Genomic DNA, 19,627 nt, shown 5'->3' with positions numbered 1-19,627 from the left:
GAGTGCGTGTGTGTGTGTCTGTTGATTGCAGCTCGGCAGTAGGTGAAATGTTACTACCATTTATGAGTGGTCACACACACACACACACACACACACACAGTACACAGGTCAGGGGTGATTGATGCTGGGGGTTTCATTAAGACATACATCAGAGAGGTCATTTAACCTGTCAACACATCTGCCGTCTCTATACTCTGAAAGAGAGAGAGAGGAGAGTGTGTGTGTGTGTGTGTGTGTGTGTGTGTGTGTGTGTGTGTGTGTGTGTGTGTGTGTGTGTGTGTGTGTGTGTGTGTGTGTGTGTGTGCGTGTGTGTGCGTGTGTGTGTGTGTTGGCGGGGTGGGGGTGAAAGATTAATAAAAGAGACAGAAAGATTTATGCAGGGTGAGAGAGAGAGAGAGAGAGAGAGAGAGAGAGAGATGTGATTAGTATTTGGAATCATCACAGTGAAGGGATGAGACGGGTCTCTCTCTCTCTCTCCCTCTCCCTCCCTCTCTCTCTCTCTCTCTCTCTCCCTCTCTCTCTCTCTCTCCCTCTCTCCCTCTCTCCCTCTCTCTCTCTCACACACGCAGCCATGTTTTCATGCGTTGCAGAGACATTCCATAAACTTACATTCATTCACGGCAACAATTACATACCTAACCATAACCATTACCCTATAATATAATATGTATGATATAATATAATTAATATATATGAACAAAACAATAGGACAATAAGGACATAACACGCACACACTTCAACTATTCAGTACACACATCTCCAACTGGTTCCTTTTAAAGTGCCAATCGGGAAGATCCTCATTTAAATAAATGTCTGTTAGGTGACGGTCCCTATCTGGTGACACGGTGGTGACTGAGCCTGTGGTCTCTCTGACTGAAGCCCCCCTGGTCTCTCTGACTGAAGCCCTGGTCTCTCTGACTGAAGCCCTCCTGGTCTCTCTGACTGAAGCCCTCCTGGTCTCTCTGACTGAAGCCCTCCTGGTCTCTCTGACTGAAGCCCTCCTGGTCTCTCTGACTGAAGCCCCCCTGGTCTCTCTGACTGAAGCCCTCCTGGTCTCTCTGACTGAAGCCCCCCTGGTCTCTCTGACTGAAGCCCTCCTGGTCTCTCTGACTGAAGCCCTCCTGGTCTCTCTGACTGAAGCCCTCCTGGTCTCTCTGACTGAAGCCCTCCTGGTCTCTCTGACTGAAGCCCCCCTGGTCTCTCTGACTGAAGCCCTCCTGGTCTCTCTGACTGAAGCCCTCCTGGTCTCTCTGACTGAAGCCCCCTGGTCTCTCTGACTGAAGCCCCCCTGGTCTCTCTGACTGAAGCCCTGGTCTCTCTGACTGAAGCCCTCCTGGTCTCTCTGACTGAAGCCCTCCTGGTCTCTCTGACTGAAGCCCCTCCTGGTCTCTCTGACTGAAGCCCTCCTGGTCTCTCTGACTGAAGCCCTCCTGGTCTCTCTGACTGAAGCCCCCCTGGTCTCTCTGACTGAAGCCCTCCTGGTCTCTCTGACTGAAGCCCTCCTGGTCTCTCTGACTGAAGCCCTCCTGGTCTCTCTGACTGAAGCCCTCCTGGTCTCTCTGACTGAAGCCCCCCTGGTCTCTGACTGAAGCCCTCCTGGTCTCTCTGACTGAAGCCCTCCTGGTCTCTCTGACTGAAGCCCTCCTGGTCTCTCTGACTGAAGCCCCCCTGGTCTCTCTGACTGAAGCCCTCCTGGTCTCTCTGACTGAAGCCCTCCTGGTCTCTCTGAGTATCTCAGTATCTCATCTTTTAACCCTTTCACTGCCACACGACAGAAGGTTAGCCATTTACTATCACACAACCGACGGCGATGCTCCATCATTAGCATCATTAGCTCCGCATTTGCGGAGCTAATGATGCTAATGATGGAGCATCGCCGTCGGTTGTGTGATAGTAAAGGGCTAACCTTCTGTATTGTTACAGTGAAAGGGTTAAATAGAGCCTTTTGTTGATTTTTATCTAGTTTTAGCTCCACACATTTTTATGTATGCAAAAAAAGAACGAAAAAAACGAACGCAAAAAATTTACAAACAAAAAAAAAAACGCAAAAAAAAAGAACGAAAAAAAACGAACGCAAAAAAATTTACAAACTAAAACAAAAACGCCAAAAAACGAACGAAAAAAAACTTACGCAAAAAAATTTACGAACTAAAACAAAAACGCAAAAAAAAAGAAAAAACGAACGCAAAAAAATTAACGAACTAAAACAAAAACACCAAAAAACGAACGAAAAAAAACGAACGCAAAAAAATTAACGAACTAAAACAAAAACGCCAAAAAAAGAACGGAAAAAAACGAATGCAAAAAAATTAACGAATTAAAACAAAAACGCCAAAAAAAGAACGAAAAAAAACTAACGCAAAAAAATTAACGAACTAAAACAAAAACGCCAAAAAACGAACGAAAAAAACGAAATAAAATAATAAAAAAAAGGGGGCTGTTTCTCCTGGTCTCTCTGACTGAAGCCCCCCTGGTCTCTCTGACTGAAGCCCTCCTGGTCTCTCTGACTGAAGCCCTCCTGGTCTCTCTGACTGAAGCCCTCCTGGTCTCTCTGACTGAAGCCCCTCCTGGTCTCTCTGACTGAAGCCCTCCTGGTCTCTCTGACTGAAGCCCCTCCTGGTCTCTCTGACTGAAGCCCTCCTGGTCTCTCTGACTGAAGCCCTCCTGGTCTCTCTGACTGAAGCCCTCCTGGTCTCTCTGACTGAAGCCCTGGTCTCTCTGACTGAAGCCCTCCTGGTCTCTCTGACTGAAGCCCTCCTGGTCTCTCTGACTGAAGCCCCCCTGGTCTCTCTGACTGAAGCCCTCCTGGTCTCTCTGACTGAAGCCCCCCTGGTCTCTCTGACTGAAGCCCTCCTGGTCTCTCTGACTGAAGCCCCCCTGGTCTCTCTGACTGAAGCCCCTCCTGGTCTCTCTGACTGAAGCCCTCCTGGTCTCTCTGACTGAAGCCCTCCTGGTCTCTCTGACTGAAGCCCTGGTCTCTCTGACTGAAGCCCCTCCTGGTCTCTCTGACTGAAGCCCCCCTGGTCTCTCTGACTGAAGCCCTCCTGGTCTCTCTGACTGAAGCCCTCCTGGTCTCTCTGACTGAAGCCCTCCTGGTCTCTCTGACTGAAGCCCTGGTCTCTCTGACTGAAGCCCTCCTGGTCTCTCTGACTGAAGCCCCCCTGGTCTCTCTGACTGAAGCCCTCCTGGTCTCTCTGACTGAAGCCCTCCTGGTCTCTCTGACTGAAGCCCTCCTGGTCTCTCTGACTGAAGCCCTCCTGGTCTCTCTGACTGAAGCCCTCCTGGTCTCTCTGACTGAAGCCCTCCTGGTCTCTCTGACTGAAGCCCCCCTGGTCTCTCTGACTGAAGCCCCTCCTGGTCTCTCTGACTGAAGCCCTCCTGGTCTCTCTGACTGAAGCCCTCCTGGTCTCTCTGACTGAAGCCCCTCCTGGTCTCTCTGACTGAAGCCCTCCTGGTCTCTCTGACTGAAGCCCTCCTGGTCTCTCTGACTGAAGCCCTCCTGGTCTCTGACTGAAGTCCTGGTCTCTCTGACTGAAGCCCCCCTGGTCTCTCTGACTGAAGCCCTCCTGGTCTCTGACTGAAGTCCTGGTCTCTCTGACTGAAGCCCTCCTGGTCTCTGACTGAAGCCCTCCTGGTCTCTCTGACTGAAGCCCTCCTGGTCTCTCTGACTGAAGCCCTGGTCTCTCTGACTGAAGCCCTCCTGGTCTCTCTGACTGAAGCCCTCCTGGTCTCTCTGACTGAAGCCCTCATGGTCTCTCTGACTGAAGCCCTCCTGGTCTCTCTGACTGAAGCCCTGGTCTCTCTGACTGAAGCCCCCCTGGTCTCTCTGACTGAAGCCCCCCTGGTCTCTCTGACTGAAGCCCTCCTGGTCTCTCTGACTGAAGCCCTCCTGGTCTCTCTGACTGAAGCCCTCCTGGTCTCTGACTGAAGCCCTCCTGGTCTCTCTGACTGAAGCCCCCCTGGTCTCTCTGACTGAAGCCCTCCTGGTCTCTCTGACTCAAGCCCTCCTGGTCTCTCTGACTGAAGCCCCCCTGGTCTCTCTGACTGAAGCCCCCCTGGTCTCTCTGACTGAAGCCCTCCTGGTCTCTCTGACTGAAGCCCTCCTGGTCTCTCTGACTGAAGCCCCCCTGGTCTCTCTGACTGAAGCCCTCATGGTCTCTCTGACTGAAGCCCTCCTGGTCTCTCTGACTGAAGCCCTGGTCTCTCTGACTGAAGCCCTCCTGGTCTCTCTGACTGAAGCCCTCCTGGTCTCTCTGACTGAAGCCCTCATGGTCTCTCTGACTGAAGCCCTCCTGGTCTCTCTGACTGAAGCCCCCCTGGTCTCTCTGACTGAAGCCCCCCTGGTCTCTCTGACTGAAGCCCCCCTGGTCTCTCTGACTGAAGCCCTCCTGGTCTCTCTGACTGAAGCCCCCCTGGTCTCTCTGACTGAAGCCCCCCTGGTCTCTCTGACTGAAGCCCTCCTGGTCTCTCTGACTGAAGCCCTCCTGGTCTCTCTGACTGAAGCCCTCCTGGTCTCTCTGACTGAAGCCCTCCTGGTCTCTCTGACTGAAGCCCTCCTGGTCTCTCTGAGTATCTCAGTATCTCATCTTTTAACCCTTTCACTGCCACACAACAGAAGGTTAGCCATTTACTATCACACAACCGACGGCGATGCTCCATCATTAGCATCATTAGCTCCGCATTTGCTAAAACAACTAAAACAAAAACACCAAAAAAAAAGAACTAAAACAAAAACGCCAAAAAACTAACAAAAAAAAACTAACGCAAAAAAATTAACAAACTAAAACAAAAACACAAAAAAAAAAGAACGAAAAAAAACGAACGCAAAAAAATTAACGAACTAAAACAAAAACACCAAAAAAAAAGAACTAAAACAAAAACGCCAAAAAACTAACAAAAAAAAACTAACGCAAAAAAATTAACAAACTAAAACAAAAACACAAAAAAAAAAGAACGAAAAAAAACGAACGCAAAAAAATTAACGAACTAAAACAAAAACGCCAAAAAACGAACGAAAAAAAACGAACGCAAAAAAATTAACGAACTAAAACAAAAACGCCAAAAAACGAACGAAAAAAACCTAACGCAAAAAAATTAACGAAATAAAAGAAAACTCCAAAAAACGAACGAAAAAAAACGAAAAAAATTATAAAAAAAAAGGGGGCTGTTTCTCCTGGTCTCTCTGACTGAAGCCCTCCTGGTCTCTCTGACTGAAGCCCTCCTGGTCTCTCTGACTGAAGCCCTCCTGGTCTCTCTGACTGAAGCCCTCCTGGTCTCTCTGACTGAAGCCCTCCTGGTCTCTCTGACTGAAGCCCTCCTGGTCTCTCTGACTGAAGCCCTCCTGGTCTCTCTGACTGAAGCCCCCCTGGTCTCTCTGACTGAAGCCCTCCTGGTCTCTCTGACTGAAGCCCCCCTGGTCTCTCTGACTGAAGCCCTCCTGGTCTCTCTGACTGAAGCCCCCCTGGTCTCTCTGACTGAAGCCCCTCCTGGTCTCTCTGACTGAAGCCCTCCTGGTCTCTCTGACTGAAGCCCTCCTGGTCTCTCTGACTGAAGCCCTGGTCTCTCTGACTGAAGCCCCTCCTGGTCTCTCTGACTGAAGCCCCCCTGGTCTCTCTGACTGAAGCCCTCCTGGTCTCTCTGACTGAAGCCCTCCTGGTCTCTCTGACTGAAGCCCTCCTGGTCTCTCTGACTGAAGCCCTGGTCTCTCTGACTGAAGCCCTCCTGGTCTCTCTGACTGAAGCCCCCCTGGTCTCTCTGACTGAAGCCCTCCTGGTCTCTCTGACTGAAGCCCTCCTGGTCTCTCTGACTGAAGCCCTCCTGGTCTCTCTGACTGAAGCCCTCCTGGTCTCTCTGACTGAAGCCCTCCTGGTCTCTCTGACTGAAGCCCTCCTGGTCTCTCTGACTGAAGCCCCTCCTGGTCTCTCTGACTGAAGCCCTCCTGGTCTCTCTGACTGAAGCCCTCCTGGTCTCTCTGACTGAAGCCCTCCTGGTCTCTCTGACTGAAGCCCCTCCTGGTCTCTCTGACTGAAGCCCTCCTGGTCTCTCTGACTGAAGCCCTCCTGGTCTCTCTGACTGAAGCCCTCCTGGTCTCTGACTGAAGTCCTGGTCTCTCTGACTGAAGCCCCCCTGGTCTCTCTGACTGAAGCCCTCCTGGTCTCTGACTGAAGTCCTGGTCTCTCTGACTGAAGCCCTCCTGGTCTCTGACTGAAGCCCTCCTGGTCTCTCTGACTGAAGCCCTCCTGGTCTCTCTGACTGAAGCCCTCCTGGTCTCTCTGACTGAAGCCCTCCTGGTCTCTCTGACTGAAGCCCTCCTGGTCTCTCTGACTGAAGCCCTGGTCTCTCTGACTGAAGCCCTCCTGGTCTCTCTGACTGAAGCCCTCCTGGTCTCTCTGACTGAAGCCCTCATGGTCTCTCTGACTGAAGCCCTCCTGGTCTCTCTGACTGAAGCCCTGGTCTCTCTGACTGAAGCCCCCCTGGTCTCTCTGACTGAAGCCCCCCTGGTCTCTCTGACTGAAGCCCTCCTGGTCTCTCTGACTGAAGCCCTCCTGGTCTCTCTGACTGAAGCCCTCCTGGTCTCTGACTGAAGCCCTCCTGGTCTCTCTGACTGAAGCCCCCCTGGTCTCTCTGACTGAAGCCCTCCTGGTCTCTCTGACTCAAGCCCTCCTGGTCTCTCTGACTGAAGCCCCCCTGGTCTCTCTGACTGAAGCCCCCCTGGTCTCTCTGACTGAAGCCCTCCTGGTCTCTCTGACTGAAGCCCTCCTGGTCTCTCTGACTGAAGCCCCCCTGGTCTCTCTGACTGAAGCCCTCATGGTCTCTCTGACTGAAGCCCTCCTGGTCTCTCTGACTGAAGCCCTGGTCTCTCTGACTGAAGCCCTCCTGGTCTCTCTGACTGAAGCCCTCCTGGTCTCTCTGACTGAAGCCCTCATGGTCTCTCTGACTGAAGCCCTCCTGGTCTCTCTGACTGAAGCCCCCCTGGTCTCTCTGACTGAAGCCCCCCTGGTCTCTCTGACTGAAGCCCCCCTGGTCTCTCTGACTGAAGCCCTCCTGGTCTCTCTGACTGAAGCCCCCCTGGTCTCTCTGACTGAAGCCCTCCTGGTCTCTCTGACTGAAGCCCTCCTGGTCTCTCTGACTGAAGCCCTCCTGGTCTCTCTGACTGAAGCCCTCCTGGTCTCTCTGACTGAAGCCCTCCTGGTCTCTCTGAGTATCTCAGTATCTCATCTTTTAACCCTTTCACTGCCACACAACAGAAGGTTAGCCATTTACTATCACACAACCGACGGCGATGCTCCATCATTAGCATCATTAGCTCCGCATTTGCTAAAACAACTAAAACAAAAACACCAAAAAAAAAGAACTAAAACAAAAACGCCAAAAAACTAACAAAAAAAAACTAACGCAAAAAAATTAACAAACTAAAACAAAAACACAAAAAAAAAAGAACGAAAAAAAACGAACGCAAAAAAATTAACGAACTAAAACAAAAACACCAAAAAAAAAGAACTAAAACAAAAACGCCAAAAAACTAACAAAAAAAAACTAACGCAAAAAAATTAACAAACTAAAACAAAAACACAAAAAAAAAAGAACGAAAAAAAACGAACGCAAAAAAATTAACGAACTAAAACAAAAACGCCAAAAAACGAACGAAAAAAAACGAACGCAAAAAAATTAACGAACTAAAACAAAAACGCCAAAAAACGAACGAAAAAAACCTAACGCAAAAAAATTAACGAAATAAAAGAAAACTCCAAAAAACGAACGAAAAAAAACGAAAAAAATTATAAAAAAAAAGGGGGCTGTTTCTCCTGGTCTCTCTGACTGAAGCCCTCCTGGTCTCTCTGACTGAAGCCCTCCTGGTCTCTCTGACTGAAGCCCTCCTGGTCTCTCTGACTGAAGCCCTCCTGGTCTCTCTGACTGAAGCCCTCCTGGTCTCTCTGACTGAAGCCCTCCTGGTCTCTCTGACTGAAGCCCTGGTCTCTCTGACTGAAGCCCTCCTGGTCTCTCTGACTGAAGCCCTCCTGGTCTCTCTGACTGAAGCCCTCCTGGTCTCTCTGACTGAAGCCCTCCTGGTCTCTCTGACTGAAGCCCTCCTGGTCTCTCTGACTGAAGCCCCTCCTGGTCTCTCTGACTGAAGCCCTCCTGGTCTCTGACTGAAGCCCTGGCCTCTCTGAGTATCTCAGTATCTCATCTTTTAACCCTTTCACTGCCACACGACAGAAGGTTAGCCATTTACTATCACACAACCGACGGCGATGCTCCATCATTAGCATCATTAGCTCCGCATTTGCGGAGCTAATGATGCTAATGATGGAGCATCGCCGTCGGTTGTGTGATAGTAAAGGGCTAACCTTCTGTATTGTCACAGTGAAAGGGTTAAATAGACCCTTTTGTTGATTTTTATCTAGTTTTAGCTCCACACATTTTTATGTATGCAAAAAAAGAACGAAAAAAAACTAACGCAAAAAAATTAACAAACTAAAACAAAAACGCCAAAAAAAGAACGAAAAAAAACGAACGCAAAAAAATTAACGAACTAAAACAAAAACGCCAAAAAACGAACGAAAAAAAACGAACGCAAAAAAATTAACGAACTAAAAAAAGAACGAAAAAAAACGAACGCAAAAAAATTAACGAACTAAAACAAAAATGCCAAAAAACGAACGAAAAAAAACGAACGCAAAAAAATTTACGAACTAAAAAAAGAACGAAAAAAAACGAACGCAAAAAAATTAACGAACTAAAACAAAAACGCCAAAAAAAGAACGAAAAAAAACGAACGCAAAAATTTTTACGAACTAAAACAAAAACGCCAAAAAACGAACGAAAAAAACGGAAAAAAAATAAAAAAAAAGGGGGCTGTTTCTCCTGGTCTCTCTGACTGAAGCCCTCCTGGTCTCTCTGACTGAAGCCCTCCTGGTCTCTCTGACTGAAGCCCTCCTGGTCTCTCTGACTGAAGCCCCCCTGGTCTCTCTGACTGAAGCCCTCCTGGTCTCTCTGACTGAAGCCCTCCTGGTCTCTCTGACTGAAGCCCTCCTGGTCTCTCTGACTGAAGCCCTCCTGGTCTCTCTGACTGAAGCCCCCCTGGTCTCTCTGACTGAAGCCCTCCTGGTCTCTCTGACTGAAGCCCCCCTGGTCTCTCTGACTGAAGCCCTCCTGGTCTCTCTGACTGAAGCCCTCCTGGTCTCTCTGACTGAAGCCCTCCTGGTCTCTCTGACTGAAGCCCTGCCTCTCTGACTGAAGCCCTCCTGGTCTCTCTGACTGAAGCCCTCCTGGTCTCTGACTGAAGCCCTCCTGGTCTCTCTGACTGAAGCCCTCCTGGTCTCTCTGACTGAAGCCCTCCTGGTCTCTCTGACTGAAGCCCTCCTGGTCTCTCTGACTGAAGCCCTCCTGGTCTCTCTGACTGAAGCCCCCCTGGTCTCTCTGACTGAAGCCCTCCTGGTCTCTCTGACTGAAGCCCTCCTGGTCTCTCTGACTGAAGCCCTCCTGGTCTCTCTGACTGAAGCCCCCCTGGTCTCTCTGACTGAAGCCCCCCTGGTCTCTCTGACTGAAGCCCTCCTGGTCTCTCTGACTGAAGCCCTCCTGGTCTCTCTGACTGAAGCCCTCCTGGTCTCTCTGACTGAAGCCCTCCTGGTCTCTCTGACTGAAGCCCCCCTGGTCTCTGACTGAAGCCCTCCTGGTCTCTCTGACTGAAGCCCTCCTGGTCTCTCTGACTGAAGCCCTCCTGGTCTCTCTGACTGAAGCCCCCCTGGTCTCTCTGACTGAAGCCCCCCTGGTCTCTCTGACTGAAGCCCTCCTGGTCTCTCTGACTGAAGCCCCCCTGGTCTCTCTGACTGAAGCCCTCCTGGTCTCTCTGACTGAAGCCCTCCTGGTCTCTCTGACTGAAGCCCTCCTGGTCTCTCTGACTGAAGCCCCCCTGGTCTCTCTGACTGAAGCCCTCCTGGTCTCTCTGACTGAAGCCCTCCTGGTCTCTCTGACTGAAGCCCTCCTGGTCTCTCTGACTGAAGCCCCCCTGGTTAGTGTTTTGACCTGGGTGTCTGTGGTAACGTTCCTGGGAAAAGATCTCGCGTTAAGATATGTAAATAAAGTACCAATCGACCACAGGTAAAAACACAATGTACGTTCTGTTATAGCCATAAGTCATATTATGTACGTATTGTATTGTATTGAAAATGTACAATGTGTACATGTTACAAATAAGTACATATATTACATAATGATAGTATTGCGGTTGTGTGTGTATCAGGGTGGGTGGGTTAGTGTAGTGGTGACCGCGACCACAATGATTGTTGTTGACTTGTTTAAAGAAGACTTGTACAGCCCATGGGGGCATTACCTTGTGATTTCGGGCTTTACAAATAAAATTTATTTTATTTTATTTGTTCCAGTTCGCAGCGTTAATTTCGCACTATTGCCAATCACAAAACGCCATTATATTACTTATATATACAACACGACAAACGCGTAAATATATATATTACTCATGGCTATAACACAGCGTACATTATGTACCTTATTTTCCCCGCGGTCGTCGATCAAATCAAATCAAATCAAATGTATTTGTAAGGCCCGACAACACACGTTAATGTCCCCATGGGGCCGGACACGTTTTCTTCTTTAAACAAGTCAAGAAGAAACATCACAATAAGTCAAGAACCAAACAAGAACGCCATAAAGTCCAAAACATTTCAAATAAATGCAAAATAAATGCAACACGTCTCCCAGACATCGATTAGCACTTTGTTTACGTTTTGTGACAGAGATCCCGCAGAGTGGCACTTTAACGAGCGTGTCTGGAGCTGCCGCGCGGTGGCTTCCCCCCAGCGCCTCCGTCAACACGCTGTCTCGTCTGCGTCGCTCCGCGCCCTCTCAATAAAGTTGGTGATTTATGTAACCGGAGCCTTTCGGTTGGCTGGGATATTAATGAGATGCGTCTGGGGGGAGGAGTCGATTGATCTCCTCAATTGCGGTTGACATTTGTGAGCTTTTTGAGTTGTTATAAAAAAAGGAGAGAGAGTGTGTGTGTGCGAGTGTGTGTGTGTGTGTGTATGTGTGTATGTGTGTGTGTGTGCTCGTGTGTGTTGATTGCAGATCAATGTTTTCTTCTTTTTTTTTTTACTACAGTCGTTACTTCTTCTAGTAGCGGCGACTGACTCGGTGTCCTGATCCTGTGTTCTAATAAACCGCGTGTGTCGTAGAGACCTTTTCAAACGTGACAACCTAACCCTTCCACACAGGCTCCAGGTTTATTTCCTGTCGCAGCGTTTGTTGATACGACAGCTGACAGGAAATACACTGAAGCTGTTTCCCTATAGCAACAGAACAACAGGCTGTTTCCCTATAGCAACAGAACACTGAAGCTGTTTCCCTATAGCAACAGAACACTGAAGCTGTTTCCCTATAGCAACAGAACACTGAAGCTGTTTCCCTATAGCAACAGAACACTGAAGCTGTTTCCCTATAGCAACAGAACACTGAAGCTGTTTCCCTATAGCAACAGAACACTGAAGCTGTTTCCCTATAGCAACAGAACACTGAAGCTGTTTCCCTATAGCAACAGAACACTGCAGCTGTTTCCCTATAGCAACAGAACACTGAAGCTGTTTCCCTATAGCAACAGGACACTGAGGCTGTTTCCCTATAGCAACAGAACACTGAGGCTGTTTCCCTATAGCAACAGAACACTGAAGCTGTTTCCCTATAGCAACAGAACACTGAAGCTGTTTCCATATAGCAACAGAACACTGAAGCTGTTTCCCTATAGCAACAGAACACTGAAGCTGTTTCCCTATAGCAACAGAACACTGAAGCTGTTTCCCTATAGCAACAGAACACTGCAGCTGTTTCCCTATAGCAACAGAACACTGAAGCTGTTTCCCTATAGCAACAGGACACTGAGGCTGTTTCCCTATAGCAACAGAACACTGAGGCTGTTTCCCTATAGCAACAGAACACTGAAGCTGTTTCCCTATAGCAACAGAACACTGAAGCTGTTTCCCTATAGCAACAGAACACTGAAGCTGTTTCCCTATAGCAACAGAACACTGAAGCTGTTTCCCTATAGCAACAGAACACTGAAGCTGTTTCCCTATAGCAACAGAACACTGAAGCTGTTTCCCTATAGCAACAGAACACTGAAGTTGTTTCCCTATAGCAACAGAACACTGAAGCTGTTTCCCTATAGCAACAGAACACTGAAGCGGTTTCCCTATAGCAACAGAACACTGAAGCTGTTTCCCTATAGCAACAGAACACTGAGGCTGTTTCCCTATAGCAACAGAACACTGGAGCTGTTTCCCTATAGCAACAGAACACTGAAGCTGTTTCCCTATAGCAACAGAACACTGAAGCTGTTTCCCTATAGCAACAGAACACTGAAGCTGTTTCCCTATAGCAACAGAACACTGAAGCTGTTTGCCTATAGCAACAGAACACTGAAGCTGTTTCCCTATAGCAACAGAACAACAGGCTGTTTCCCTATAGCAACAGGACACTGAGGCTGTTTCCCTATAGCAACAGAACACTGAAGCTGTTTCCCTATAGCAACAGAACACTGAAGCTGTTTCCCTATAGCAACAGGACACTGAAGCTGTTTCCCTATAGCAACAGAACACTGAAGCTGTTTCCCTATAGCAACAGAACACTGAAGCTGTTTCCCTATAGCAACAGAACACTGAAGCTGTTTCCCTATAGCAACAGAACACTGAAGCTGTTTCCCTATAGCAACAGAACACTGAAGCTGTTTCCCTATAGCAACAGAACACTGAAGCTGTTTCCCTATAGCAACAGAACACTGAAGCTGTTTCCCTATAGCAACAGAACACTGAGGCTGTTTCCCTATAGCAACAGAACACTGAAGCTGTTTCCCTATAGCAACAGAACACTGAAGCTGTTTCCCTATAGCAACAGAACACTGAAGCTGTTTCCCTATAGCAACAGAACACTGAAGCTGTTTCCCTATAGCAACAGAACACTGAAGCTGTTTCCCTATAGCAACAGAACACTGAAGCGGTTTCCCTATAGCAACAGAACACTGAAGCTGTTTCCCTATAGCAACAGAACACTGAAGCTGTTTCCCTATAGCAACAGAACACTGAAGCTGTTTCCCTATAGCAACAGAACACTGAAGCTGTTTGCCTATAGCAACAGAACACTGAAGCTGTTTCCCTATAGCAACAGAACAACAGGCTGTTTCCCTATAGCAACAGGACACTGAGGCTGTTTCCCTATAGCAACAGGACACTGAAGCTGTTTCCCTATAGCAACAGAACACTGAAGCTGTTTCCCTATAGCAACAGAACACTGAAGCTGTTTCCCTATAGCAACAGAACACTGAAGCTGTTTCCCTATAGCAACAGAACACTGAAGCTGTTTCCCTATAGCAACAGAACACTGAAGCTGTTTCCCTATAGCAACAGAACACTGAAGCTGTTTCCCTATAGCAACAGAACACTGGGAGCTGTTTCCCTATAGCAACAGCCAACAGGACACTGAAGCTGTTTCCCTATAGCAACAGAATTCCACTGAAAAGGTCCAGAAGGCAAAAAAAAAGCACGTCTTCTAATATATATTGAAATTCTTTTTTGGAATTACATTTACATTTACACATTTTTACATTTCAAGGGAATTACCCCTTGAGATGAACCATCTCGTTTTCAAGGGGGTCCACAGCTTACAAAATACATAAATTATTATGTATTAAACATAACAAAACAAAAGAAACAAACAAAAACCAAACACAAAACAAGATAAAATTAATAATAAACAGGTTCAAACAACATCAAACAACATAATTTGACCAAGGCAGTGGCGTTAGGACTGGAGCTGGTCCCTGGGGCTGGGGGCTTACTGCTCCCAAATAATTGTACATTTACATGTAATCATTTAGCTGATGCTTTTATCTAAAGATATCTAGATTTGTTGAAGAAATGCCTGTCAAAATGGTGTCTGCGTTTTTCCTTTAAAATGTTGATTTTACTACAACTTGACTACAACAAGTGTGAAATCGGAGTATTCTATCCGTTTGGGACTTTTGAGTCGTCACCTATTAGGAATTCAACGCGGCCAAAGTGCCCGAGTCGAGGCGTGAGCGTCCTCTCTGCTGTTTACAATCATCTCAGAGATCTCAAAAGGCTGCTTTTTCCATGATCGATTATAATGGATTATAGCAGGTCAAGTGATTACAGGAAGTCGCGGTAACAAAATGATTATTTCACTATTCCACCACTAAAATGAACATTTAGATTTGAATACTCAGGTGGAATAAATATTGGCTCTACCACAGATACAAAAAATATATAAATGTTTATTAGGGCTGTCAAAATGTATGCTTTAACTTTGGAGATTAATTTAAATGATTAAAGCATTAAAATAAATTAATCTAGATTAATCTATGGAGTGAAAAATCTTCAATCTTAGCGCCCCGCGGATATAAGAAACAGGTCTTTAAAGCCGAGTCAATGTTGATGGTTTTGTTGAACATTTGTATTTCACAGGAGAGAAACTGTATTCAAAGAAAGCTATTAAAATAGTCTTTGAATCTAAATATACTTTCTTTGTGTTGATTTTACATTAATTCCATGATTTTACTCAAGTAAATATCTGTTACAAGCTTCGGTCTTAAGTAGAAAAATATGATTTTTAATCATCTAGATTAATTACAGAACATTTTCAGTGATGGCCACTGTTGAAATCATGCGGTCAGACTCAACAGATCAGCGTGTGTATATATATATATATATATATATAGGACACACAGGTCCTCATCTCCCAGCATCCTCTCCGTCTTCGTCCTCCTCTCCTCCTAACCGCACAGAGCATTCCTTCACTTGTCAGCCTCAGATTGTTTCCCGCGGAGAAGGTGACAGGCTGTGGTTTGCGTCAGAACACGACATCTGACATCTGCTGTTTCATACGTTCGCTCTCCTCCTCCTCCTCCTCCTCCCCCTTCCTCTGCAGACGCCACCTCTTCATCCATAAATATACCTTCTTGCCCATCATCATCAACATTATTTCCCCTGATCGACATCTATCTCATTACCATGGTAACGGAACCGCAGCTGAAGCGGCCGCGCACTTAAAGGGGAACCGCGTCGCGCCGTTCTCTAAATTGACATGTTATTCCATGGGGTCTAAGGCGGCCCCCAAAAAACATTAGTAAACATTTACATTTACATTTACATTTAGTCATTTAGCTGAAACGCTTTTATCCAAAGCGACTTACAAGTTCTGTACGACAAGTCATCAGGAAGGGCACAACTCTATCAGCTGAGCAACAATGTTCATCAAAGTGTTGAGTGCTACAGTGTAGGTTAGTTTATTAGGACAAGTGCATGATGACAGTACGGTTAGTTAGGGTTAGATTTTTTTTTTATTCAGATAATGGTTGAAGAAGTGCGTCTTTAGTCGACGGCGAAAGATTGGACGTGTTTCGGCTGTCCTAACTGGGGTGGGTAGTTCATTCCACCATTGTGGGGCAAGGACTGAGAATAGGCGGCTTCTCTTTGATGACCCTCCCGGAGCTCGGATAGGAGGAGTGGGTCTGAGGCGGCCAGAAGATGCAGAGCGTAGGGGTCTTGAGGGTGTGGACCTAAATAAAACAATTTGTGCTAAAAACTCCATACCTTCGGGCATAACTTGTCTGGGTGTATCCATCGTGAGGCAATCAATTTCTTGGCTGCTGTGAGGCCGGCTAAAATGAGTCTCTTCACATGTGTAGAGGTCGGTAATTGGGAAACCTCATTCAATAATAATACAGAAGGCAGGACAGGTATAGTCAGAGAGAAAATATCTGATAGCTGGGTGGTAATCTCTTCCCAGAAAAGCTCAACAGGAGGACATTCCCAGTACATATGCATAAATGTTCCGATGGCCCCGTTTGGACATAAGGTACATCGAGAGTCAGGTCTGAGACCCATTAGATTCAATCGTCTCTAGGGGTCAAATAAGTCCTATGAACAAAATTTAGATGAATCTGTTGGTGATCTGGGTTGCGTGAGGACAGCCGGACATTTTCCCAGACTGCATCCCAATCAAAATCTACATCCAACTCCGGGATATCCTTTCTCCAAATCGTATCCAGGGGGAGGTCCTTATACGAGGACGTAAGTAAATGGCGATAAAAGTCAGAAACGAAGCCTCTCGATGTCTCTTTGTCATAAAAGAATTTGTGAACACCATGAGCCCTCAGAGCTGCTCTGTATGACTACTGTCTTGATACCTATATCACTGTACATATTGTACTACAACTCTGTACATTCATCTGATTAGCACTACACTCAGTAGTACAAATGTATATATTTTATACCCAGTTTAATCACCTGTACGTTGTGTAATATTACTATCGCACTTTCCTGTTACATTTGCACTCTGGTTTGATGCCAAACTTATTTCCGTTGTGCTGTACTTGTGCTGCATGATGACAATACATTTTAATCTAATCTAATCTTTGTATATTCAACGTGGTCTCATTAGAAGAAGAAAAAAAACGCAAATAAAGTACTTAATATGTAAATATTTACAACATTTGTATCTGTACCCACTTTGGGAACCGATCTAGTGTGCTCTCGTAGCGAGATCGATGCCCCCTGCGGGGGGAGAAGCCTGCGGGATAAATAGCACTGTATTTTTATATTATAGACGGTGGGGAGTGATGTGGTGGTTACCACGGTTACCATGGTAAATAACAGCGGATGGTGGGGTATATGAAGTCTGTTATTATGGCCTATTTCCCACAGCTGTGTTTGACGTGCCCGTACACGCACGCACGCACGCACGCTCGTGCACAAACCTACACGCGCACACACACACACACACACACACACACACACACACACACACACACACACACACACACACACACACACACACGTGCGTGCACACATACAAACCTACACACATGCCTTTATCCCCAATTTGTGAGTTATACACACTCCGCTGCACACGCACCCGCGTCTGAAAGGGAAGAGGGAGGAGTGGAGAGAAGGAGAGAGGGATCGGAGGAGAAAGAGAAGGTTGTGTGTGTGTGTGTGTGTGTGTGTGTGTGTGTGTGTGTGTGTGTGTGTGTGTGTGTGTGTGTGTGTGTGTGTGTGTGTGTGTGTGTGTGTGTGTGTGTGTGTGTGTGTGTGTGTGTGTGTGTGTGTGTGTGTGTGTGTGTGTGTGTGTGAAGGATGGAGGGAGGGAGGGAGGGAGGGAGAGAGGAAGGTGGAGGAGGAGGAGGAGGAGGAGGAGGAGGGAGACCTGTCATCAGTGACACCGCGGAGGCTAAATGCGTGATGTTGCCACCTCTCTTCTGACACGACCGTGATTGTTTCTTCTTCTTCGTCCTATTTTCCTTTTCACTAATTAGGGTGATTTTCTGTGTGGCGTTCACCTTCCAGGAAACACTCTGCTGACCTCCAGACATTCTGACAAGTCTGAATACACCTGCATATAATCCTCCTTTATACTGTACCTACTTATAATACACCTGCTGCGTATAAATCAAATCAAATGTATTTGTAAAAGCCCGCAATCACACGTTAAAATGTCCCCCGTGGGCTGGACAAGTCTTCTTTAACCCGTTCACTGCCACGCGAACAGCCGGTTAACCCTTTCACTGTGACAATAACAGAAGGTTGGCCCTTTACTATCACACAACCGACGGCGATGCTCCATCATTAGCATCATTAGCTCCGCGGATGCGGAGCTAATGATGCTAATGATGGAGCATCGCCGTCGGTTGTGTGATAGTAAAGGGTTAACCTTCTGTCGCGTGTCAGTGAAAGGGTTAAACAAGAAGAAACATCACAAAAAAATAAAAAATTCAAAAAAACATATAACCCATATAATTATGATAACATGTACAATAATGATGTATATACCGTATGTATATTATTGTATATTATTACTTATTTCCTTTTACTTCTTACGTTTAGCATTGTATTTTATTCTTATGACTTTTTTTTTAACATGTCTATTTTTTATTTTTTATTTTTTATTTATTCGTATTTTAGCACAATCATGGCGGGCATGGCCACCTACATTTCACTACATGTCTTGTGTATGTATGTGTGACAAATAAAACTCTTGAATCTTGAATCTATATATATTTATTCTTACTGTATACATATATCCACATCTGTCTGTACATACCTGCATATAGTCCTCTTTACATATCTGTAGATAGATACTATATATATATATATATCTGTGCATATCCCTTACCTACTAGTTACGCTGCTGGCCAGTATGACTTACTACCATAGTGTCTTTATACCTGTACATATTAATACTACAACTCTGTACATACATCTGATTAGCACTATTACTCAGTAGTACTAATTTATATATGTTGTACCCAGTTTAACCACCTGTACATTGTATATTACTGTTGCACTTTACTGTTACATTTGCTCTATATACTATATGAATTGAAAATGGGGGACCCTGATGGAAACAAGACAAACGTCTTTCTCAGGTCTGCATCCCCTTAACAATTGTATGTATTGAGCCGTACTGTATTGTACCCATTCTGCAATCTGTTAAATAAAGTTTTCATTCATTCATTCATTCACTCTCTGGTTGGATGACAAACGTTTCACCAACACTACCAAGAAATGACCACAAAACAGGCTGTAGAAGACTCTAGTTGTCACAACACATTCATATTAAACCCAATTAACACAATAGAACACAGTCAAAATGTAGCCTGGGCTACTTAGCATATTCACAGCAAAAATGATCAATCTCGACAAGTGATTTAATCTTGTATCGAGTATTAAAATCGTATTTTCTTAAGACAAGAGAAAACAAATCTACCAATGGGGTGAGATAATTGAGCTATCCCAAGCCACGCCCCATTTAATTGATCCTCCAATCAGAACGGTTGCGTATCTCTGAGGATCAAGAAAAGAGGGCGGGCTTGAGATAGCTCAATTTCACTTGTTCCTGGACAAAATATGCTTGTTTCAAGGGTTTTCTTATAAACAAGCAAAAATTATTTTGAAACACATTTTCAATTATTTTGAAATGATTATAATGATTATTATTAAATTATTTCAAAGATGTTCAAGATATTCTCACTTGTTTGAAGAAAAGTCTTGGATTTGAACAAATACATTATTCTGAGCCAATTGCCATATTTCTTTCACTTGTTTGCTGAAAGTAAGATTTTCTCTTAAAATACATTTTAAAGGTGCGGCTGGGTAGCGCAGCGGACTAAGCGCTCGCCTACCACCGCAGAGACTCTGGGATCGAATCCAGCTGTCAGCGGTACCTCCGGCTTGGTCAGTCGTCCCTACTAACACAATTGGCAGTGTCAGCGGGTGGGAAGCCGGCGGGGTATGTGTGTGTCCTGGTCGTTGTAAACAGCGGTTCCTACTGGTCGGTCAGGGCGCCTGTTCAGCAGGGAGGGGATCGGGGGGAGATAGCGTGAACCTCTGCACGCGTTACGTTCCCCCACTGAGAGTCCTCGCTGTCAGGTGAAGAGAAGCGGCTGGCTGACTCCACATGTATCAGAGGAGGCATGTGGTAGTTCTACACCCTCCCCAGGCCGACAGTGGGGCAATGCGCGCAACGACCAGGAAGGGAATTGGCATAACGACTAAATTGGGATGGGAGAAAAAATAAAATACAGAAAAAAGTGAGAACA

Source organism: Notolepis coatsorum (assembly GCF_963971535.1).
Source record: "Notolepis coatsorum genome assembly, chromosome: 13".
Lineage (NCBI taxonomy): Eukaryota > Metazoa > Chordata > Actinopteri > Aulopiformes > Paralepididae > Notolepis > Notolepis coatsorum.
The sequence above is the reverse complement of the archived record's forward strand: the minus strand, read 5'-3'. Positions refer to the sequence as shown.